Genomic DNA, 27,212 nt, shown 5'->3' on the forward strand with positions numbered 1-27,212 from the left:
TGTAGACACCAGTGTCTCTTTCTTGTCAATATGTAGACACCAAAGGCAAAAAAGTCAAAGTGAAATGTAATTTGTATTTATTCCAATGTTCAAAGCCAGAAACACAATTCAATTGTTAATTGCAATTATTTGTGTGACAATTAATCGTCAAGTAAAATGTCATGATGGTCACAACCCTACCAGCAGGAACCCAGAGGAGACCCTGAGGACCCCAGAACATCTGCAGGGGCTTCTGAAGACCACCGGGCACCAACGGCCGGTCACTGCGGTCATCGCACAGGAGGCTGTGGGTCAGGCGGATAGCCAGGTACTATGAAGGAATTAAGTGAACTGCACGGTCCACAAATTAAAAAAAGAATTGTCGTAGCGGGTGGACGGTGGATGTCACTAAGGTAACATGTGGACTTGCTACGACTGTTCAGGGGTCTGCCATGACAATAGTCACACAAGGGTCTAACATGTGGCCCCCATGGTTCACTTCAAGGGCCACTTCAAGGGCAGGGGCATAGCAGGGGCAGTTGAGAAAATAATGGCCCCCAGCTCACCAATAGAGACAGTGGCCCCGGCGGAAACGCCGCTCCCGCTCGTCCGGAGCCATCCTTCCGAGCTCCACGGCGGCAGGCTCCCGCAGGTCCTCCCTCGCAGGTGAAGGAAAGTGGTGCCGAGCTCTTGCTCTCTCTCGGGGGAGAAAGAGGGATGAAGGGCTCTCGCTCTCTCTCACGGGGGAGACAGGGAAGGAAGACGGGGTCTCGCCCGGGCCTCTCTCACCTGGGCCAGACAACCTCCCTCCGCCGCAGGCAGAGAACGTACCCGGTGCGCCCTCACACGGGAAAGAGAACAGCGGTCCTCGAATGAGGACCAGTGGTGACTCGCCCTCCTGCGGGGAGGGGGACAATAACGCCACTCCCGAGGAACAGCTGAGGAAGCATCCTCTCCAGCATCCCCTGTACACAGAACATGATGGATGCCAGGCCCCCACACAGGGTCGTCTCCAGGCAGTCCAAACACGACTCGATCCGCATTGGATCAGGCAGTCCAGCAGCAAATCCAGGCAGAGCGGGCTCTTCTCGAGGGCTCCCACCCCCATGCCGCACCCTGCTGGGTCCATGCTGGGTCCATGCTGGCTAGCCTAAACTCTGCTGGGTCCATGCTAGGGTTGCCACCTTTCAGAAATGGAAAAACGGGACACATGCACGTGCGTGCAGCGCTCGTGCATGCGTCGGGTGCGGATTTTGCGCGGATTTGGGAGTTGTTTCTGAAACTTTATTTTGGTTTTAGGGTTAGGGTTGTTAGGGTTATTTAATTATTTTGGAGCCAGCCCCCCAAACTCCTGAAATGCAAATGGCACTTCTTCCTCGGCCTAGTGGGAATGTGTGTGCAAAATTTCACAGAAATTGCATGCTGTGTTCACGATTTGAGGCATTTTGTTCAAAACAGAGCACTCCTGCAAACTTTGGAAGGCAATTTTAGTCAATCAGGATGGAATATGGAAAATCTGAAAGACCTGTTTTGTTTTATGACTATAGAGATACTGTGTACCGATTTGCGTTATGTTTGGACAAAATCTGTAGGAGTACTGTCAAGAAATGTGTTTTGCACAAATCGTCCCCCTGGTTGCGCTATGACAGGCCAATGTGAAAAATTTGGGGCACAGGTTCTGCTCTGGCATCTAGGGAGTGTGTGTGCACAGTTTTGATACGAGCAAGCAAACGGTGCCGGAGATTAGCTGTCCACAGACAGAATGACACACACACACACACACACACACACACACACACACACACACACACACACACACACACACACACACACACACACACACACACACACACACACACACACACACACACGGACGGACACACGGACGGACGGACAGGGGGTAAAACATACTCTCTCGCAATGCCTTCCGGCCTGGCGGAGACAATAAACAAGGTTTTCACATAAACACACACACACACACACACACACACACACACACACACACACACACACACACACACACACACACACACACACCACTCACACGCACGACACGCACACGCACGACACGCACACGCGAACACACGCACACACACACACACACACACACACACACACACACACACACACACACACACACACACACACACACACAGCATGATTTTGCAGCAGTAAAACAACTGATTAACAGATAGTTTAAATCTCCACAGAGTTGCCCAGATGGTACATTATTATATTATTGTTGTAATAACTCGGTACATTGTGTATTAAATGAGTATTAAATGAAACATTGTGTAGTTTTTATCATCATGAACTCACCAGAGACCACAGTAGCTGCTACAGCCCATAGATATACCCAGCAAGCACAATGCCATCATAATGATGTTATGATGACGTCCTCCGGTGACGTTCAGGACTAGGCCAGATCACAGCCCATATGGGGATGATCTTTACATAATTTCCAGGACGTCATCACCAGGACAAAATGATGGCCTTTTTTTGTTTGACAGACATTTTGGGTGATGAGAAAGCCGCTTAGATGACGTTCCGCTCAACACGCCATTTGGACGTCATCACCAGGACATCTTATGGATGGCTTTGTAGTGACCTCAAACAGCTGCTTTTGTGGCCAGTGTGGGTGATGAAAAAGCTGTTTAGATGTCGTCCCGCTCAACACGTCCAAATCATCCCCATATGGGCTGTGATCTGGCCTAGCTTAGATCTGGCCCAGAACGTTCAGGACTAGGCCAGATTATGGCCGATATGGGGATGATTTGAACTTCATCACCAGGACATCATATGGACAGCTTTTTAGTGACCTAAAACAGATGGCCAGTTTGGGTGATTAAAAAGTTGCTTAAACGACATCCTCGAAATTACATCATCTAAGCGACCCTATACCGGCTGTGATCTGGCCTAGTTCTGAACGTCACTTAAAGCCATCACCACAACGTTGTCTGACTTTGTGTCTCCTGCTTTAGGCCTATCTTTCCACTCAAACAGAGAGCGTCTCCTTTCAAACCCCAATGGTTCTAATCAGCCCCCCGCCCACAGGAGTGGCCCAATTCTCTCACAACTTGCTACAAAAATCCCTCATGAAAAACTATATAATCTACTACCTTTCATTTTCAACCTTCACATGTGTCTCCTTCTCTAATAATCAAAAAGTGCTATATATTTCATCTCGCAATTTACTTCCGGATGGTTCGTTTTGCACTTTTTTTGCCACATCGGTCACGGGAAAGAAATAAGCGCTGCCGTGGTCTATGGAAACGAGCCCAAAAGTGCACCCAAATAAGCCCAAAATCGCTTATACAAACAGTCAGACCTGGCAACGCAGCCTACGCCAATCATGCGTGAGAGATCTACAAGCTATGGGGCAGAGACGCCACCGTATCTTAGCAACAACTACAGCGCTCACTCTCATTGGTCGTGTCACGCTAAGAGCAGTCTCCAGACAATGGCATCGCAGACAGCTTGCTGTTACTGCTGTAGCCATCACAGTTAGTCCCAGCGACGACGGACAGGGCGCTGTGATAGCTGCCATGTCGCTAACGCTAACGTGGTTGTCATGCCTGCAGCGGCTGTGCAATCACTTTGTCAACAATGCACGTTCGTGTGGTGAATGTCAATATTGCTGCTCAGTTAGTCCATTGTAGATGGTGTATGTTTGTGTGTGTCTTCTGGAGAACAATGTAGCTCCACAGCAACTACAGTAACTAACGTAATGGCAGGACCGCCCCGTGCAACGCATGTTGCTGCATTATGGTCATGTAGTAATTTCAGATAATTTCGCTCCGATTACAGCAGTGCTTATCAACCGTTTCACCCCCCCCCCCCCCAAATAAACTTACTTGATCTGGGGACCCCCCCATTCTGTTTGACTCCGTTCCACAAGTATATTGTGAAAATAGCCGATCTACAAGCTCAAAACGCCTCACGTTGAGAGGCTTTGTAAGCTTGTAGATCGGCTATTTTCTACATGACTGCCTCTTTCTTACATTCTTTGACAATGTGGCCCATGTTTTCATAGTATAGTTTGTTGACTACTTTTGTTGCAGAAATGCTCATTTCCTTTACTTTCCTTTTTTTATTGTCTCCGCCAGGCCGAAAGGCATGGCGCAAGACTATGTTTCACCCCCTGTCCGTCCGTCTGTGATAGCTAATCTCTCACATCGTTGACTTGATCGCAGCAAAATAACAGCCCGATGAGTCAGTGAGAGCTGGATAAACGAGGTAAAATGTGTCAAAAGGAGTCTGTACGCGAACAGTCTTCTCCCGCGTGGTTGAAGCCAGAAGGCACCAAGCGAGCTGAGACAGAGCGCAAACGTCGAGGCACAGACGGCTGTGTTGTTGACGGACAACGAATGATGAGAAACACAAATACAACGGATGCACGCTTATGAGAAACAAAAATAAATATTCACTACTACGACTACTTTTGTATTTGACATTTTTCAATTTCTCTAAATATAATAAACTTTCACATATCGCGTATGAAAAGGCTACTATGGGCTACAGTGAAGTCGGACCGAATGACTGAAACGTTTTTTCTTTTTTTACTCTTGGTGTGGGGATTATGTTATGAACGAAGAGAAATTGCAACTGCTATAGTCCATGGGAAACCAAAAACCTACATCTAAATGAGTTGCCATATTTACATATTAACATTGAAACTCCGCAAGATATTCCTCTACACTTATTTAGTGAGAACATTGCTCCTCCTGCTGCTGAGAGCATCTCAGCACTAGCATTACTCCTGCCTGCCCCTGCCGCCAGCCCCGCCCCCTTCTGGCTTCAACCACCCGGGAGAAGACTGTTCGCCAGCCTGTACGGCTGTCGATAAATGAACACATGACGTCGGTGGGAGAGGAGATATTGTGTCTTTTGGACAAACAGCAGCGTCGTGCTGATGTTTGTTGTGTGAAGCAGCTTAATGTCAGAGTGTTTGTGTTGGAGCGCCTCAGTGCGGCTGCAGAGTTCATGTGCAACCTCTTCCAGAGAGAGACAGAGACACTAGAAACTCTGCTGGGGAAAAAAAACACTGCTGGGCATTGACTTTCATATGGACATTGATCTACACACTGCAGGTATATCTGCTACACACACAACATCAAACTACACACTGCAGGTATGATGCAGCGTTTGCATTACAGCCAGCATGCCAGCGTAGTTCCCATATGGTTTCAAGGTGGGCTAAACCATATGGACCCCATGTCAGCAATGTCAGCGGCATCCACTTCAGTCCCAACTGCGATGCCCATGCAGGCTATAAGTAGCTTCTACCTGGCCCTTAGGTGGGCCCCAACTACCCATGTTTATGTGGGACCAAGGCGGGTCCTACCTGGGTTTGCCCATGCAGGCTTTAACTGGGTTCTACCTGGGCCCTAGGTGTACCCTAACCAACCACAGTGCAGTGCCCATCGCTCCAATTGTTGTGACGTCAGGGCTCTCAATACTGCACATTGGTGGAGGAGGAGGGGCCGCAGGGCGACCGCACACATCGCTGAACCAATGGTAGCCCACGGATGTTTCCTCTGGGGATTTACAATCTGCCCCTCTATGCCACATATCATCCGCACTACAGGGTCTTCACTGACCGAGCCACGGCCCCACTGACCCTCATGACGCTACGCCACTTATATGAGTTGCCAAGTGGCCGCGGACGCTACGTGGGCGTGGCCGCGGGCTAGACGCGAGCCCCCGCGTAGCGGGGGCGAGCTTCTAGTTTAAACAAGTTGTAATTTATACTTATTTAAGACACTTGCTGACATTGATTTGATTGCGTACAGTGTAGTGTTGAAGAGCAATGTATAGAGGATATGCGCATGCTTAAAGTGAATGGCACATCGAGTGGCAAAGAAACATGCAAAATGAGTTTAACATTGTTTAATATTGTTTAATGCAATCAGATATGACTTGTCTGTTTGGATGCATGGGCTGTCAAGGCCAGAAAATATTTCTTTGACACTCAGTTGGCATTCCAGCATAACTTCCAGGTTTGATGATGATGTCACACGCGTATCCTCTATTGTTAAGGCCTGGGATCGGATCGCCTATAAGAGCCATGACAATTCTCTATTGGCTCCACCGAAAGCAACAATTTAATTCCTATAAATACTATACATAAAAATAGGGAAAGGGGAGAGGGACTGACCAAATGAACAGACATTCTAACTCATGGTTTAACTAACAAATTTACATAAAAAAAAACATAAATCACCAAATAACACCACAACAAAACACTAAACACAATGACCCATAACATAACCCCAATACTCATTCCCATATTCAAATAATTACACAAACAAGAACAATACAGTCCTTGGTTCCCCAGTGCATGCTGGGAAATGGACTTCCTCTAGCCACCATTATATGTCACTGAAAAGCCGTCCATATGATGTCCTGGTGATGACGTCAAGATCATCCCCATATCGGCTGTGATCTGGCCTAGTACTGAATGTCACAACATTGGCCCAGCTTCACACCAGTATCTACACAACATATGAGAAGATCACCTTACTTATCTGATGAGCTGTTGAGTTACATTTACACTGTTCTGGGACTTTATCAAACACTTTATAAACTTTATTCTCACCACTGAGGTGATTTGTTTTGCAGCTTTTAAGTATTATATTTTTGCTGTCGGGTGGAAACCTTGTACTGTATGTCCAAAACTGTTCTGTTAATGGATCCATGTAGCCTACTGTAGTTATTATTTAGTCACAAGCTCTTGTGAATGCTTTCCACTTTCACTCTAAAACGTTTCTAAATTGCAGATCTACAAGCACACAATGTAGCAGGCTACCTTTAGTCCAATAAACTCATGCAAATATTGACATGTTCTTTATGATATTAAAATTGCATATAGCGTATAGTATTATTAACATAAGTTTAGTAATATACAAAAAAAGATATTTATGATTTTGCCCAGTAAAAGAAAAAAAAACCTGGTTTTGTTTGGCTATTGATCCAAAAGGTTTTTTTTCCATGATTTTTTTCTTTTTCACTTTTGTGAATAACATCAATTCCTGCTTTTTGCCTATGAGTATTTTTTTCTTCTTCAGTATTGTAGATATTGTCCCACCCCTGATTTTATGTTTGTATCTCAGGGAGAGTGACTGTTGCGTGTGGAATAGAACATGCATAATTCCACAAACAAATTCCAGAGTTTACCTCTTGAGGGCGCTCCAACAGAGTCAAAGACATCATTGGTCTGAGCTGAAACTTCAAGGGAAGTTTGCTTGTCTCTCTGATGCAGCTTCCTGACAGTTATGCTACCTCTTCCATTTCTAAACCTTTAGAGATTTATAAACACACTACTAAACCGAGCATGTTTAATAAATGATGATTGTGTTGTCTTGTCTAAAACATCAGCTAACCCCTCTGTGGGGATAACGTAGTAAGTATCAATGAAAACCTGATGGAAGTGCTCATGGATGATTGTATATATATATATATATATATATATATATATATATATATATATATATATATATATATATATATATATATACATATATATATATATATATATATATATATATATATATATATATATATATATGTATATATGTATATATGTATATATATATATATATATATATATATATATATATATATATATGCTAAAAAATGTAGTCAGTAACGTAATCCCGATTACTCCATTTAAAAAGTAACTATTAGTTACTTTCAGTTACTTTTGGATTACTTTTAAGCAAAACTCTATTTAATTAGATAAAACACGTTTTACCATTGAAAGCAGGCCTGGAATTTCATGTCAATTATCTGAGGGCACAAAGGCCAAATACCAGGGCAAGAAGGCCATCAAATAAAACGATGATTCCACGGAAATAATGAATTTAACTTGAAGGTTAAGGATGATTTAATTTTAATATAGTACAAGACAAGTGTAACTATCTGTGAAATATAACTCATTTATTTCATAAAATTATGTAGGCCTATTGGGAAATTACCAATATTTGTACAAAGTCATAGCCTATTGGTCTCAATATTTGTCACATTCAGCCCTGGACTTCACTGACTGTAGGGGTCACATTAATCACATTACAATCACAGATTAGAGATTTTATGTATTTTCCCCAAAAGTTATTTTCATTCAAATGAAATGTGATTGAACTTGCACTATTAATGACTTTAGTTGGTTTTTCACAATTTAAAATGTAGTATTTCTTAATTATTAATAATTATAGCTTGTAGATTGGCTTTTTTCACCATTTTAAATTGTTTTAAAATATATATATATGTTTTTAAAGGAACAGTGTTTCCAACCAACAGTGACAACATTTAGCCTATATGGTTCTGTATCAGTGTATGAGTCAGTTTGAGCAGATTTCATTCTAATTGGCTACTATGACTGCCTATGAATTTCAGGCCAGGGCGCACAGCGCGTACCTCTTATTATAAGAACCAGGTCTATTATAAGACCTGGTTCTTATAATAATTTATAACTTGTTTGTAAAATTGATGAGGGGAAGGGGAGAATGTAATCTGCATGTAACCCCCGTTACAACACCCCCGTTACTGTAATCCAGATTACACATTTTAAAATGTACTCTAAGACGTTACCGTTACGTTTTTTTTTTACTCTGATTACGTAACGGCGTTACATGTAATCCGTTACTTCCCAACCCTGTATATATATATGTGACAGGGGGAAAAACGGAGTATTATTATTATTTTTCGTTATTTATTTATTGTATAATTTTTCATCTCTTAACCCCTTTTAAGGCTACATTTATGATGATCTGAAATGTATTGTGTGCTTTTATTGTTGGACAATGTTTTCCCCCGGTCCCCAAGCCACTTAAACAGCAATAAGTGACAATGACAGCGAACAGCTGAGACGCTGACAGAGACTCGGGCGTGGTTTCCACTGCCCAATCCCCTTGTAGGCGACGTCACCAGCGGCCAATCGAGAGAGAGGAGGGCGCGGTGAGCGGAGCATGAACGAGAGCCGCGCTCATTCAAAAAGAGACAGCACCGAGGAAGGTTGTGTGTGAGAGCTGGTGAGGAAGCCGAGTGTGAACCGAGAAATAAACCAGTGCATTGGGGCAGTAAGAGGGACCAAGGGCGAGTACTCACACCACTTAGACAGTGTGAGACGCCGTGTGGACGAGGAACCCTGCGAGAGACCAGAGTATGCAGAGGAGGAGATGAGCCTGGAAAAGCAGTGAATTCAACAGTGACCAAGTGATCGAACGGAGCGGGACCTGGAGCGAGCCAAGGACGACGGGGTGGCTACAGTGTTGCACGCGCAACCAACGCAGCGCAGGTTAATACCTGCCGTCATTGTAAGTACCATCATATGCAACACTAGCTGTGTAAACCCACTGAGTTAGACCTCGCTGTATATTATCTGTGAACAGATGAACTGGCCCCTGTTCTTGTGATTACAGATCGAAGATGATGACGTGGAACTAAAGGATTATAGAAGATTACCTGCTTGGTCCCTCCCCACCGAAAACCCCCCATTTTGCACTCAGTATATGGTCTTTATATGATTATAGTATATTATAGCACTTTAACAGCATTTGGCACTTTACTTACAATTAAGTTATTGATGCGCTCTGTTACTTTGCACACAATTGCTATATTTTGCACAGCCTCGCTCTCTTTTGGTATTTCATTTTAGTTAGTTAGTTGGCGCCATAGGGTTATTTTAGGATTTCATTGTTTTTTTTTGTATTTGTATTTTAAGGCACAGAGGCCTCTTGTAACCAGGGTATTTCTTAATAAATGTATATTCACCCTTTTTAGCCATTTTGTCAGTGTCCATTTTCTCCTGGGTTTTTAAGTGTTGTTCTCAAAATTAAGTCTAAGTACTTACCTGGTTTTAACTCGAACCTGTGTACAGCCTGAAATAGAAAAGTATTAGAGGAGGAGTTCTTAGGCTCCTATACCAAACCTGAGTGGCGTAGTCTGCAGTAATCGAATCCTCTGGTTTCACAATAATTATGCACCCCGCACTTTATTGTGCACCTTATATTTTATTGTTGTGAACCACTGTGATTTGAATTGATTAAAAAGAGTGTCATTACATTGACAAGTCAAATGTGACCCAGTTGGCCACCGTCACATATTTATATACCTTGTATGTCCAAAACTGTTCTGTTAATGGATCCATGTACTGTAGTTATTATTTAGTCACAAGCTCTTGTGAATGCTTTCCACTTTCACTCTAGAACGTTTCTAAAAACAAATGTTTTTACAGTTACGATCAGATTTAATACTCAGTCAATATCACAAAATATTATTAAAAGATAATGAAGATGGTGATCAGTTTGGTTACTCAGTCAATGTCACAACCAGCTGCTGCACACCATCAGGGTCCCAGTGGTACACCTTACACTTGAATCAGGTTCAAGGTTGTCAGTGACACACTGGGTCAACAGGTGAACAGGATCTATGAGATCTAACAGCTGGCAAGTTGACTGGCGAGGCTGACTTCATCATTTCCCCATCCAATTTACCTGTGGTTCTCGCATATATTTAAGCGTCTTATTAGGACTAAGCTGTCTTCCACGGTGTCACCTAAAAAACAATTATCATTCATTTTGCAAAAACTTTTTTCTGGATAAAGGAAACTTGCATCTTGAATTCGAACTTGGAAAGCCACTTTAATTCCTTGTAAAAAGCTCTTTTGAAACGCATATTGTTAGTTTGTACCACAGTGTTGCATCTTGGGTAATGTACATTACATGAATGATGATCTCTGATTGGCTGGCAGGTCAACGTTCTTGTGACAGTGTTGCCATGTCCGCTTATTATTGCGATTTGGCCTTTTTCTGTAAAGTTGCTTGTAGATATTGGTAGTTGCAGATGGTGTTTTTTGGCCTTGTTTCTAAAGTATAGTTGCTTATTTGGGCTTGCTTCCTAAATGTTATTTTCAAAAAGCCAATGTATATAGGTTTAAGCCAGCAGGTAGAACTATAGCTCTGTATACAGCAGTGGATTTTTGTGGAAATAAACCATATGTGTTCATACACCATGTGGGTTTTTATAATTAACATGCTTACAGCTCAGTAATGTTGAAGTGAAGAAATAACACATTCCAGATATTTTCGGCCAAGAGTTTTAGTGTACAGGGAAAGTATATTGTTATTGTTTTTTTCTAAGGAAAAAAATATTAAAAGAGTGTACTTAAAATGATAAAGAATTGTCCCTTGAATCTGTTACTTTTCTTTTTTTCCCTTTTTTTTTTTGCATAATCTATATGGGTCTAGTTGTGTGTTCTCTTCACACATTTACACCCATTCTATTGTATCTGTTTAAAGTGATGGGCTGCACGAGTGCATGCGCCCCAGTGCATGCTGGGAAATGTGTGTTATTATGGGTCATTGAGTTTAGTGTTTTGTTGTGGTCATATTTGGTGATTTATGTTATTTTATGTAATTTGTTAGTAAAACCATGACTGGAAATGTCTGTTAGTTTGGTCAGGTTCTAATCCCTTTTCTATATGTTTGCTGTACAGTATTGAAATCATAATGGATCATCCCATGTAAAAATTGAATGATGGTTATAAACAATTATTTCTTAACGATACCATGTATGTACAATAGTAATGAAAATTAATGGCTTTGACACATCTGTGAAAAAACTGTTGAACATATACATTTTTACAATTCAAATTGAGTTATTTTGGAAGCACCCAAGTTTTACTTAATATACTAAAATTACACTAAAGATAAAGAACTTCCCCTTGAGTTATGCCGTGAACTCTGGCTACAATATCACCTGCATTTTAATAACAACCTTCCCACAAGTTAATAGTGTTGATTGTTGTGATTATTAATTATAAATCTACTGATTTTGAGCAACGTATTGTCTTTATAATCATCATCTGTGCTTAAACTTTGATATCAGTTTCCACATTGAGTTAATGTGTACAGTATGTGTATCAATCATCACTTAAGTCCACCATTCTCATTAGTTATTTTTATTTGGCATCTGAAAAGATATACTGGTCCATATCCATGGTTCCACATTTATATAAAAAGAATAATCAAGCATCTCTTCAAAATATAAAGGTAGGCCAAACAGTTACAATGCTGCCTATAAACTTATTGGATTAAGACAGGCAGAACAGGCTTCAATGCATTGTTTTATGTGCTTTATTGTCTGGATGTGGTTTATGTGGGGAAAAAAAAGAGATCTTCACTGATTATGCATTTCCCTCTAATATCCTCTAGATGGCAGCAAAGTCTGTGTGTACAGAATGGCAACAAACGCAACCTGACTTCAACTAAAAGCAGTGGTTCTCAAACCTTTTTTTAATTTCAAGGACCCCCATAACTCTGAAAGTGTATCAAATGGAACCAAATGAACCTGTAAGGGTCCATTTGGAACCCGTCAGGATTCCAAGGGTCCCTGGACCTCATTTTGAGAACTAAAGACATGGCTACAAGAAAAAAGAAAAATGCAGGTGCTCAAAGGGATACATTATGTAATATATGAGGTTGTTTACGGAACTATGGACAGATAAATTTCCCAAAATGTATTACAGGCACATTTCTGATCATCTGCATCATCACCAAAGTACTAGCATGTTTGCTACACTGTTTTACAAGGCAGGACTGACTGATTAAAAGTGGAATGCTTAAACACCCTAGAAGACAGCATCGCACAGACTCCTAGCCTTGGATCAAGACATAGGCCTAGATTTATTTAATCGATTCTGACATTTGTGTTCTCTATGACCGTCTTGGTGACTTTCCACAAAATAATGTTTGTAGTTCCGTGTTTAAGGCCCAAAACGACATACTTTAGTCTTTCTGTTTACCAAAATCACAGTTCAAATGTCATGATTTTTCAGAATGTTGTCAAATCTTCAGTGGGTGATGTCATCAAAGACAGTGAAGGCACATCTGAAACTGCTCAGAAGTTTTTACAGACATCATTTCTATTTTAGTTTTTTGTTGAAGGAAAAAATGTCTTCTTTCACACAATGTGACTACCAAAACACTAATTAATAATCACTAGTCTAGTTTAACCCATTTAGACCAGGAAAGTATCGGTGTCATATTAGATTTATTTGGGTATTTTTTGAAAAATCTCGAAAATCTTTGTATATATACATTTTTAAAGCAAACATTTTTTAACTCAAATCTTTGCTTCTGGGGATTCTACAAATTTCTTTAAATCCTAACAGTTTTGCTTTAAAAAAAAACATATGTTGCTATAATATCAGTGGTTCTCAAACTTTTTTCATGTCAAGGACCCCCAAAATGATATGTATTTGGCCGTGGACCCCCATCTCATACTATTTTGTTTGATTTAAAAATATATATATATTCAGATTTGCACAAACCTTCACGATTTATTTAAAAAATAGCAGATATACAAGTTCATAGCGCTATGAGCTTGCATATCTGCTGTTTTTGAATAGCCAAAGAAATCTTAAACATGACACATGGATGCTTTCCCGGTCTTAAAGGGAAACTTCACCGATTTTGATAAAAAATCCTATTTTTATGAGGTCTAGGACCCATAAACATGATCCTGGTGTGTTTTTTGTGTTGTGTCTGTGTTTTTAGATGTTTTATCCGTGAGATGATACTCACGCCTCAAATGACGCTGCATTATCAGCTCGCCTTATGTCCGCACTACATGACGTCTCAGTGAGACCAAACCCACACACCCCAGGGGGTGTTTCCCAAAGAGTGGGACCAGCCTTCTTTTTTCCCCTTCCTCAATTGTACAATGGCCTCGGTAAACAGTCAGTGGAGATTCTCCACTGGAGATGGAGAAACGCTAACACAACAGATATTTATTTGAACCATAAAACACAGAAGAGCAGCTCCACTGCAGAGGAATTCAACAGGCTGCGTGCTGAAATAATGCTGGACAGTGGACACATCTTGTATGGATTACTTTAGAGTAAGTATGATTGCTGTAAACATTATGCCAACTTGACATAATAATCCAACGTGTAATTGTACTTGATTGCTTTAATGTTAGAGATTAATAAAGTTAGGGTAGCGTACGATGTGTAGGTAACTTCTGATCTTGTTTACATTGTACCGTACCGTTCCAATAGCTAGCCAAATGCTAAGCTAAACCACTTGTGTGACAAGCCTAATTTATGCTTTGTCTCTCGTCAGATTTCAAATATAAAGTGCTTATGCCATGGCCACAGATGTTACAATTAAAAAAGCATTTTTATCCGATCGGTGGCCATTTTCTCATTGATATATAATGTATGTGAAGTGCAATACACCTCCCCACCGATAGGGTCGGCATAATAAATGGCCGCCGATCGGATTAAAATGCTTTTTTATTAAATAATACGGAAGATACTGGTACTTAGACCCACCCGATTCAAATTGTAACATCCGTGGTCATGGGATAAGCACTTTATATTTGAAATCTGAACGTTTATGTAGATGCACGGATTGTACATGTAGAAAGTGCAAACACCAGGTTGAAGCGCCGCCATGACAGTCATGTGTCACGGCTATTTCGTCCATAGACTCGCCGGGCGGGTCCCGAAAATAGCAGATCTACAAGCTCACAACGCGTCAGACTCGACACTTTGTGAGCTTGTAGGTCTGCTATTTTCGGCTCACATGCAATATTAGTATAAATTAGGCTTCACCTCGGATGATATCTAATCTACAAGTCTAATTATCTAATGTGTTATTTTCAACAGGACAGAATGGAGGAACTGCTGATGAAGAAAGACCTCGGACTCACCTTATGAAATAGTCATATTCATATATATTATTTTTCTAAATAAAACGGTTACATTTATACCCTGCTTGCTGTTCTCATTGATCATGGTACATTTTACATTGCATTCATAATGACAAAATGTATGACCCACAATTCTATGGTTATTTTGAATAATTTCATGATATATTAGTATTTACTTCTATATATGATCATCATCATCACGGTCTCAGTTGAACAAAAAAAAAAAAACAACGATTAGGCTGTGTATGACAAGGTATTTGAACATTAGCATGTCATCTATTCTAAAGTAATGCCCATCATGTTTTCTATAAGTTTAGCCCAAAGAATATAACTGGAAATGACAGTGAAACATTATGTTCTCAGAAATAAGGAATCACACATGACATGAGTATGAAACGTTTTGTTTTATTATTATATTGTTGACTATGCCTCATCGCCATGGATGTCCCGAGTCCCAGATGGACGTCACCAGCACCGGACTGTCTTCATGGTGGGAACTGGGAAGGAATGTTGAACACACGTTTAGTGCTACTCTGCTAATTTACACATGATATATTTAGTTTGCTAAAATATGCAATCAATACAGAACACAATACAACAGCAGCAAAGATCGAATATGTTCACCTGGCTGGCGCAGCAGTGCGACGATGATGATGGGGATTGGGGACTGTTATATCCTTCTGTATATATAGCTAACTTGCAATGTGTACTGGTCCAACTGTGTACTGGTTCAACAAGAGGCAGATTTCACGTGGTCCTAGAAAGAACATGGCTTCATGTCGTGTTTTGTGATCCAAAGGTAGACAAAAAAGTCGGAACGTAACATTCATCGTTCTAAAGCATCTTGTGAGAGAAATAAGCAACCAGGTATATGAAAACAAGCCCAAAATAAAATACCTAAGCCAAGAGCACTTTAAACCTAGACATGGGCTATTTGAAAAATGCCGATCTACAAGCTCACAACGTGTAACGATGTGACGCAGTGTGAGCTTGTAGATCTGCTATTTTCCAAAAAATCTTGAGGGGGAAAAAGTGCAAAATGTGGAATATTTTTTAAACATTTTAACAACACATTTTTGGTAGGGTCTCCCTGGCAAATATGTTGGTGCGCAGTGCACAGATGAGGGTTCGTGGAAAAGTACATGAACATGTTTGAGAACCACTGGTTTGAACAACAATCAAAACATTTGGAAACGAGCCCAAATATCAACTACATTTTAGAAACCAGCCGCTTATAATAAGCAGACGTGGCAACACTGGCCAATGTGCTGTATGTATTGTTGTTGTTGTTAGTGAGAACTGGGAGGGGAAAGTTACAATGTAGACCATGCCCCCACGCAGCCTCCTCCCCACAAGGAAGTGCAGTGCCCCAAAGCATTGTGGTCATTGTAGTAATGCAGCCAAACCCCAGTCATCCAGTCAAACACACAGACTTCTATATTTTTCTGGCCATAGGGTGAAAATTTCAAATTTTGCTACTGTTATCTACTACAAATATTATTAACATTGAGTGACTGTAAGTTCTTCCAGGGGTGAAGTGCTCCTTTAAAGGGGTAATAAAGAAGTGTTTTAATCCCGTCTGTGCAGTTTCCCTGTATTCCTTGTGGTATTGGCGGGATGCAGCAGGTGAAAGCTGGGATTACACTTGATGGAAACGTGTAAATACTAAATATAATGCCATTCAGGCACAGACAGGATTACAACACTGACATATTACTGAACACAAGTAAGTTGGGGTAACATCCGTGATTTGGGGGTAAGGATATACTATAGAATGTGTGCATTTATGACAATGTACTGTACAGGCCTTAAACAGAGAACTCCAAGGGGAAAGTCACCAGGACTGTCATAGATGCACAGATGTCAGAATGGATTAAATAAATAAATCTATGACAGAGTTGATCCAAGGCTACACAGGGTCCATACTGTCACAGGAGACTCTCCATCCAGTATGAAACCATACAGTAAACTAATGTGTTACTTTAATACAATCTACTACAAAAAAGTACTGTATTATAGACACTTCTCCAGGAAAACTAAAGCAGGAATCTAAGAGTGTATAGACATTAAGTTCAGGGCACAATGTGGGTAGGGTTCTTCCGTGTGTGTCCGTGTCCGTGTCCCTGTCCGTGTGTGTGTGTGTGTGTGTGTGTGTGTGTGTGTGTGTGTGTGTGTGTGTGTGTGTGTGTGTGTGTGTGTGTGTGTGTGTGTGTGTGTGTTTGTTTAGACTAAGTCCCTGGACCTCTTGATTGCAGAGGAGGATGCTGAAGATCTTTCCAAATATCTGAAAGACAAAACAATGCTCAAAAGGTATCCGTACAAGAAGGAAAAGTACAGTACATAATTTACAGATGAAAAAGAAAAGTCAATGTTAGTTTCAATGCTGTCTTTCTAGTTTTTGCTGATATGAAATATTTTCACTGTCGGGTGATAACGTCATCCATCCCAAAACCGTTAATAATTTGAATTATCCTAAAAACATTTTTTTTAAATAGCTGATCTACAAGCCCACAACGTGTCACATCGCGATACATTGTGAGCTTGTAGATCTGATATTTTCACTACTTTTGTGCAACACTCTTGTATGATTAAGTACAGCATCAATTTAGGGAAAACAACTTAAAAAGTTGAAATATGGAGATATGAGGTTTCAACGATATATTGGATTGTTTAGTTGCATTTTTGGATTTTATATCGCCCGCGGCTTCTTGCCTAAAATATATTATTTGTGGCCTGCCCCAGTATAGTGAAATTCATACATTTTGGCGTTTTTAAATTAACCTGGACACATTTTCTCAGTAGAATTTGTAAAGATTCTTTCTTGTGTTGTTTCATTCTCAAGATGTGAAAAAAAGCCTGTTTTTATTTTATTAAATACATCCTGTCATTCAGGGCAGGAAGTTCAGGCAGATCACAAAGGCCATGGCTGTCGTTGCCCCTCAGTTTGGCCTTGTGCCCCTCAAAAAAATGGCATGCCCTGAGGCCACGGTGGCCTTAATGCCCCTGACTGTAACACTCTTCTGTTTCTTTCATGTCAATATGTAGACACCGGTGTCTCTTTCTTGTCAATATGTAGACACCAAAGGCAAAAAAGTCAAAGTGAAATGTAATTTGTATTTATTCCAATGTTCAAAGCCAGAAACACAATTCAATTGTTAATTGCAATTATTTGTGTGACAATTAATCGTCAAGTAAAATGTCATGATGGTCACAACCCTACCAGCAGGAACCCAGAGGAGACCCTGAGGACCCCAGAACATCTGCAGGGGCTTCTGAAGACCACCGGGCACCAACGGCCGGTCACTGCGGTCATCGCACAGGAGGCTGGAGGTCAGGCGGATAGCCAGGTACTATGAAGGAATTAAGTGAACCGCACGGTTCACAAATTAAAAAAAGAATTGTCGTAGCGGGTGGACGGTGGATGTCACTAAGGTAACATATGGACTTGCTACGACTGTTCAGGGGTCTGCCATGACAATAGTCACACAAGGGTCTAACATGTGGCCCCCAGGGTTCACTTCAAGGGCCACTTCAAGGGCAGGGGCATAGCAGGGGCAGTTGAGAAAATAATGGCCCCCAGCTCCACAATAGAGACAGTGGCCCCGGCGGAAACGCCGCTCCCGCTCGTCCGGAGCCATCCTTACGAGCTCCACGGCGGCGGGCTCCCGCAGGTCCTCCCTCGCAGGTGAAGGAAAGTGGTGCCGAGCTCTTGCTCTCTCTCGGGGGAGACAGAGGGATGAAGGGCTCTCGCTCTCTCTCACGGGGGAGACAGGGAAGGAAGACGGGGTCTCGCCCCGGCCCTCTCTCACCTGGGCCAGACAACCTCCCTCCGCCGCAGGCAGAGAACGTACCCGGTGCGCCCTCACACGGGAAAGAGAACAGCGGTCCTCGAATGAGGACCAGTGGTGACTCGCCCTCCTGCGGGGAGGGGGACAATAACGCCACTCCCGAGGAACAGCTGAGGAAGCATCCTCTCCAGCATCCCCTGTACACAGAACATGATGGATGCCAGGCCCCCACACAGGGTCGTCTCCAGGCAGTCCAAACACGACTCGATCCGCATTGGATCAGGCAGTCCAGCAGCAAATCCAGGCAGAGCGGGCTCTTCTCGAGGGCTCCCACCCCCACGCCGCACCCTGCTGGGTCCATGCTGGGTCCATGCTGGCTAGCCTAAACTCTGCTGGGTCCATGCTAGGGTTGCCACCTTTCAGAAATGGAAAAACGGGACACATGCACGTGCGTGCAGCGCTCGTGCATGCGTCGGGTGCGGATTTTGCGCGGATTTGGGAGTTGTTTCTGAAACTTTATTTTGGTTTTAGGGTTAGGGTTGTTAGGGTTATTTAATTATTTTGGAGCCAGCCCCCCAAACTCCTGAAATGCAAATGGCACTTCTTCCTCGGCCTAGTGGGAATGTGTGTGCAAAATTTCACAGAAATTGCATGCTGTGTTCACGATTTGAGGCATTTTGTTCAAAACAGAGCACTCCTGCAAACTTTGGAAGGCAATTTTAGTCAATCAGGATGGAATATGGAAAATCTGAAAGACCTGTTTTGTTTTATGACTATAGAGATACTGTGTACCGATTTGCGTTATGTTTGGACAAAATCTGTAGGAGTACTGTCAAGAAATGTGTTTTGCACAAATCGTTCCCCTGGTTGCGCTATGACAGGCCAATGTGAAAAATTTGGGGCACAGGTTCTGCTCTGGCATCTAGGGAGTGTGTGTGCACAGTTTTGATACGAGCAAGCCAACGGTGCCGGAGATTAGCTGTCCACAGACAGAATGACACACACACACACACACACACACACACACACACACACACACACACACACGGACGGACACACGGACGGACGGACAGGGGGTAAAACATACTCTCTCGCAATGCCTTCCGGCCTGGCGGAGACAATAAACAAGGTTTTCACACAAACGCACACACACACACACACACACACACACACACACACACACACACACACACACACACACTCACACACACTCACACGCACGACACGCACACGCACGACACGCACACGCGAACACACACACACACACACACACACACACACACACACACACACACACACACACACAGCATGATTTTGCAGCAGTAAAACAACTGATTAACAGATAGTTTAAATCTCCACAGAGTTGCCCAGATGGTACATTATTATATTATTGTTGTAATAACTCGGTACATTGTGTATTAAATGAGTATTAAATGAAACATTGTGTAGTTTTTATCATCATGAACTCACCAGAGACCACAGTAGCTGCTACAGCCCATAGATATACCCAGCAAGCACAATGCCATCATAATGATGTTATGATGACGTCCTCCGGTGACGTTCAGGACTAGGCCAGATCACAGCCCATATGGGGATGATCTTTACATAATTTCCAGGACGTCATCACCAGGACAAAATGATGGCCTTTTTTTGTTTGACAGACATTTTGGGTGATGAGAAAGCCGCTTAGATGACGTTCCGCTCAACACGCCATTTGGACGTCATCACCAGGACATCTTATGGATGGCTTTGTAGTGACCTCAAACAGCTGCTTTTGTGGCCAGTGTGGGTGATGAAAAAGCTGTTTAGATGTCGTCCCGCTCAACACGTCCAAATCATCCCCATATGGGCTGTGATCTGGCCTAGCTTAGATCTGGCCCAGAACGTTCAGGACTAGGCCAGATTATGGCCGATATGGGGATGATTTGAACTTCATCACCAGGACATCATATGGACAGCTTTTTAGTGACCTAAAACAGATGGCCAGTTTGGGTGATTAAAAAGTTGCTTAAACGACATCCTCGAAATTACATCATCTAAGCGACCCTATACCGGCTGTGATCTGGCCTAGTTCTGAACGTCACTTAAAGCCATCACCACAACGTTGTCTGACTTTGTGTCTCCTACTTTAGGCCTATTTAAACAAGTTGTAATTTATACTTATTTAAGACACTTGCTGACATTGATTTGATTGCGTACAGTGTAGTGTTGAAGAGCAATGTATAGAGGATATGCGCATGCTTAAAGTGAATGGCACATCGAGTGGCAAATCGAGTGGCAAAGAAACATGCAAAATGAGTTTAACATTGTTTAATATTGTTTAATGCAATCAGATATGACTTGTCTGTTTGGATGCATGGGCTGTCAAGGCCAGAAAGTATTTCTTTGACACTCAGTTGGCATTCCAGCATAACTTCCGGGTTTGATGATGATGTCACACGCTTATCCTCTATTGTTAAGGCCTGGGATCGGATCGCCTATAAGAACCATGCCAATGTTCTATTAGCTCCACCGAAAGCAACAATTTCAACCCTATAAATAGTATATATAAAAATAGGGAAAGGGGAGAGGGACTGACCAAATGAACAAACATTCTAACTCATGGTTTAACTAACAAATTTACATGAAAAAAAAACATAAATCACCAAATAACACCACAACAAAACACTAAACACAATGACCCATAACATAACCCCAATACTCATTCCCATATTCAAATAATTACACAAACAAGAACAATACAGTCCTTGGTTCCCCAGTGCATGCTGGGAAATGGACTTCCACTAGCAACCATTATATGTCACTGAAAAGCCGTCCATATGATGTCCTGGTGATGACGTCAAGATCATCCCCATATCGGCTGTGATCTGGCCTAGTACTGAATGTCACAACATTGGCCCAGCTTCACACTAGTATCTACACAACATATGAGAAGATCACCTTACTTATCTGATGAGCTGTTGAGTTACATTTACACTGTTCTGGGACTTTATCAAACACTTTATAAACTTTATTCTCACCACTGAGGTGATTTGTTTTGCAGCTTTTAAGTATTATATCGTTGCTGTCGGGTGGAAACCTTGTATGTCCAAAACGGTTCTGTTAATGGATCCATGTACTGTAGTTATTATTTAATCACAAGCTCTTGTGAATGCTTTCCACTTTCACAAACACAATGTAGCAGGCTACATTTAGTCCAATAAACACATGCAAATATTGACATGTTCTTTATAATATTAAAATTGCATATAGCGTATAGTATTATTAACATAAGTTTAATAATATACAAAAAAATATATTTATGATTTTGCCCAGTAAAAGAAAAAAAAACTGGTTTTGTTTGGCTATTGATCCAAAAGGTTTTTTTCCATGTTTTTTTTCTTTTTCACTTTTGTGAATAACAATTCCTGCTTTTTGCCTATGAGTATTTTTTTCTTCTTCAGTATTGTAGATATTGTCCCACCCCTGATTTTATGTTAGTATCTCAGGGAGAGTGACTGTTGCATGTGGAATAGAACATGCATAATTCCACAAACAAATTACAGAGTTTACCTCTTGAGGGCGCTCCAACAGAGGCAAAGACATCATTGGTCTGAGCTGAAACTTCAAGGGAAGTTGCTTGTCTCTCTGATGCAGATGATAACAAGGCTACAGGTTTTATCAACCACCAAGCACTATCTTTCCATCTGGCTTCCTGACAGTTATGCTTAAATGGTTAAATGGCTGTACATCTGTAGGCATGACAGATTAGTGGACTTGATTTCAAAAGACCTCTTCCATTTCTAAACCTTTAGAGATTTATAAACACACTACTAAACCGAGCATGTTTAATAAATGATGATTGTGTTGTCTTGTCTAAAACATCAGCTAACCCCTCTGTGGGGATGACGTAGTAAGTATCAATGAAAACCTGATGGAAGTGCTCATGGTTGGTTGTACCTTTGATTTTCAGCTTAGAGGAGGCCTTTCTAACCAAGATGGTTAAATATCAACAGCTGGTGCAGACCATTGTGGGCTACAGGTGTAAACTACAAAGGGTCACGAAACATAACCTGGAATTTTCCTGAATCCATGAAGTTCTTTGATGTTTTACTTTTTTTGTTTATGGTTCCATTATAATCAGAACCACCCCTGAAGTGGACGCTTTCCACTTTCACTCTAGAACGTTTCTAAATGTACTTATTTTTACAGTTAGGATCAGATTTAATACTCAGTCAATATCACAAAATATTATTAAAAGATAAAGAAGATGGTGATCAGTTTAGTTTCTCATTATACAACAGGTAGTTCCGACCAAGCAATCTGATTGGTTGAAATAGCTTTCTAGCCGTGCTTCAAACCAGCATCATAGCACGGGCCTAATCACATTAATAAATCACTCCGCAGTGCAGTCCAGTCCGCACCTGATTAGACCATTATATGGCACAGCTGTGCTGTGAAGTCACTCTGTCCCACGGTAGGAAAACAAACAGACAGTAGCCTGACCCACCGCCGCCACCGGAGAACAAACAGCTATGCAAAATTGACTATGTTGTTAATTTGGTGGATTTACGGTTGATCAATGGTTAGAAGGTTATAAATATCCTCCTGTGTAAAGTAAAATGACTCCCATTTCGTTAACAGTCCAGTAGGCTATATGCTCCGTCGTATGACCGTGTCACGTGGCCAAAATAGCCGATCTACAAGTTCACAACGCGTCGCCATCGCGACGCGTTGTCAGCTTGTAGATCAGTTATTTTGGCCGCGTGACACGGTCGTACGACGGAGCATATAGCCTACTGGAATTCATTCCACTGCGCAAGCATTGATAGCTCAGCTGTGTTGATGAGACGGTGCCTCAAACTCAAAGCACTGCTACAGGGACTATTTAACGTCTCTCAGTCAAAAACTCTTCTCTTTACAGGGAAACGGACAATAGCGAAACATTTTTATTATTAATTGCCCCACAATATGAATACATTTGGATGTGTTTTGTTGGTAACTGTTGTATAATCGCAATATTACACTCGAGGGTGTGCTTTACCTTACATTATTGGCACTTCAGTGATGCTGGCGGAACTCGGCTTCGCCTCGTTCCTGACCGCATCACTGGCGTGCCAATAATGACGGTAAAGCACACCCTCTCGTGTAATATTGCTTAAGTCAATGTCACCAGCTGCTGCACACCATCAGGGTCCCGGTGGTACACCTTACACCTGAATCAGGTTCAGGATTGTCAGTGACACACTGGGTCAACAGGTGAACAGTATCTATAAGAACTACCAGCTGGCAAGTTGACTGGTTGGAGACTTCATCATTTCCCCATCCAATTTACCTGTGGTTCTCGCACATATTTAAACGTCTTATTAGGACTAAGCTGTCTTCCATGGTGTCACCTAAAAAACAATTATCATTCATTTTGCAAAAACTTTTTTCTGGATAAAGGAAACTTGCATCTTGAATTTGAACTTGGAAAGCCACTTTAATTCCTTGTAAAAAGCTCTTTTGAAACGCATATTGTTAGTTTGTACCACAGTGTTGCATCTTGGGTAATGTACATTACATGAATGATGCTCTCTGATTGGCTGGCAGGTCAACGTTCTTGTGACAGTGTTGCCATGTCCGCTTATTATTGCGATTTGGCCTTTTTCTGTAAAGTTGCTTGTAGATATTGGTAGTTGCGGATGGTGTTTTTTGGCCTTGTTTCTAAAGTATAGTTGCTTATTTGGGCTTGCTTCCTAAATGTTATTTTCAAAAAGCCAATGTATATAGGTTTAAGCCAGCAGGTAGAACTATAGCTCTGTATACAGCAGTGGAAATAAACCATATGTGTTCATACACCATGTGGGTGTTTATAATTAACATGCTTACAGCTCTGTAATGTTGAAGTGAAGAAATAACACATTCCAGATATTTTCGGCCAAGAGTTTTAGTGTACAGGGAAAGCATATTGTTATTGTTTTCTTTCTAAGGAAAAATATATTAAAAGGGTGGACTTAAACTGATAAAGAATTGTCCCTTGAATCTGTTACTTTTCTTTTTTCCCCTTTTTTTTTTTGCATAATCTATATGGGTCTAGGTGTGTGTTCTCTTCACACATTTATCTGTTTAAAGTGATGGGCTGCACGAGTGCATGCGCCCCAGTGCATGCTGGGAAATGTGTGTTATTGTTCTTATTTGTGTTATTATTTGAATATGGGAATGTGTAGTGGGGTTATGTTATGGGTCATTGAGTTTAGTGTTTTGTTGTGGTCATATTTGGTGATTTATGTTATTTTATGTAATTTGTTAGTAAAACCATGACTGTAAATGTCTGTTAGTTTAGTCAACTTCTCATCCCTTTTCTATGTCTTTGCCGCATAGTATAGAAATAATGATGGATCATCCCATGTAAAAATTGAATGATGGTTATAAACAATTACTTCTTAACGATACCATGCATGTACAATAATACTGAAAAGCAATGGCTTTGACACATCTGTGAAAAGGCTGTTGAACATATATATTTTTACAATTCAAATTGAGTCATTTTGGAAGCACCCAAGTTTTACTTAATATACTAAAATGACACTAAAGATAAAGAACTTCCCCTTGAGTTATGCCGTGAACTCTGGCTACAATATCACCTGCATTTTAATAACAACCTTCCCACAAGTTAATAGTGTTGATTGTTGTGATTATTAATTATAAATCTACTGATTTTGAGCAACGTATTGTCTTTATAATCATCATCTGTGCTTAAACTTTGATATCAGTTTCCACATTGAGTTAATGTGTACAGTATGTGTATCAATCATCACTTAAGTCCACCATTCTCATTAGTTATTTTTATTTGGCATCTGAAAAGATATACTGGTCCATATCCATGGTTCCACATTTATATAAAAAGAATAATCAAGCATCTCTTCAAAATATAAAGGTAGGCCAAACAGTTACAATGCTGCCTATAAACTTATTGGATTAAGACAGGCAGAACAGGCTTCAATGCATTGTTTTATGTGCTTTATTGTCTGGATGTGGTTTATGTGGGGAAAAAAAAGAGATCTCCACTGATTATGCATTTCCCTCTAATATCATCTAGATGGCAGCAAAGTCTGTGTGTACAGAATGGCAACAAATGCAACCTGACTTCAACTAAAAGCAGTGGTTCTCAAACCTTTTTTTTAATTTCAAGGACCCCCATAACTCTGAAAGTGTATCAAATGGAACCAAATGAACCTGTAAGGGTCCATTTGGAACCCGTCAGGATTCCAAGGGTCCCTGGACCTCATTTTGAGAACGAAAGACATGGCTACAAGAAAAAAGAAAAATGCAGGTGCTCAAAGGGATACATTATGTAATATATGAGGTTGTTTACGGAACTATGGACAGATACATTTCCCAAAATGTATTACAGGCACATTTCTGATCATCTGCATCATCACCAAAGTACTAGCATGTTTGCTACACTGTTTTACAAGGCAGGACTGACTGATTAAAAGTGGAATGCTTAAACACCCTAGAAGACAGCATCGCACAGACTCCTAGCCTTGGATCAAGACATAGGCCTAGATTTATTTAATCGATTCTGACATTTGTGTTCTCTATGACCGTCTTGGTGACTTTCCACAAAATAATGTTTGTAGTTCCGTGTTTAAGGCCCAAAACTACATACTTTAGTCTTTCTGTTTACCAAAATCACAGTTCAAATGTCATGATTTTTCAGAATGTTGTCAAATCTTCAGTGGGTGATGTCATCAAAGACAGTGAAGGCACATCTGAAACTGCTCAGAAGTTTTTCATTTCTATTTTAGTTTTTTGTTGAAGGAAAAAATGTCTTCTTTCACACAATGTGACTACCAAAACACTAATTAATAATCACTAGTCTAGTTTAACCCATTTAGACCAGGAAAGTATCGGTGTCATATTAGATTTATTTGGGTATTTTTTGAAAAATCTCGAAAATCTTTGTATATATACATTTTTAAAGCAAACATTTTTTAACTCAAATCTTTGCTTCTGGGGATTCTACAAATTTCTTTAAATCCTAACAGTTTTGCTTTAAAAAAAAACATATGTTGCTATAATATCAGTGGTTCTCAAACTTTTTTCATGTCAAGGACCCCCAAAATGATATGTATTTGGCCGTGGACCCCCATCTCATACTATTTTGTTTGATTTAAAAATATATATATATTCAGATTTGCACAAACCTTCACGATTTATTTAAAAAATAGCAGATATACAAGTTCATAGCGCTATGAGCTTGCATATCTGCTGTTTTTGAATAGCCAAAGAAATCTTAAACATGACACATGGATGCTTTCCCGGTCTTAAAGGGAAACTTCACCGATTTTGATAAAAAAATCCTATTTTTATGAGGTCTAGGACCCATAAACATGATCCTGGTGTGTTTTTTGTGTTGTGTCTGTGTTTTTAGATGTTTTATCCGTGAGATGATACTCACGCCTCAAATGACGCTGCATTATCAGCTCGCCTTATGTCCGCACTACATGACGTCTCAGTGAGACCAAACCCACACACCCCAGGGGGTGTTTCCCAAAGAGTGGGACCAGCCTTCTTTTTTCCCCTTCCTCAATTGTACAATGGCCTCGGTAAACAGTCAGTGGAGATTCTCCACTGGAGATGGAGAAACGCTAACACAACAGATATTTATTTGAACCATAAAACACAGAAGAGCAGCTCCACTGCAGAGGAATTCAACAGGCTGCGTGCTGAAATAATGCTGGACAGTGGACACATCTTGTATGG

This window comes from Gymnoscopelus microlampas (genome assembly GCF_963454915.1).
Source record: "Gymnoscopelus microlampas genome assembly, chromosome: 23".
NCBI classification, from domain to species: domain Eukaryota; kingdom Metazoa; phylum Chordata; class Actinopteri; order Myctophiformes; family Myctophidae; genus Gymnoscopelus; species Gymnoscopelus microlampas.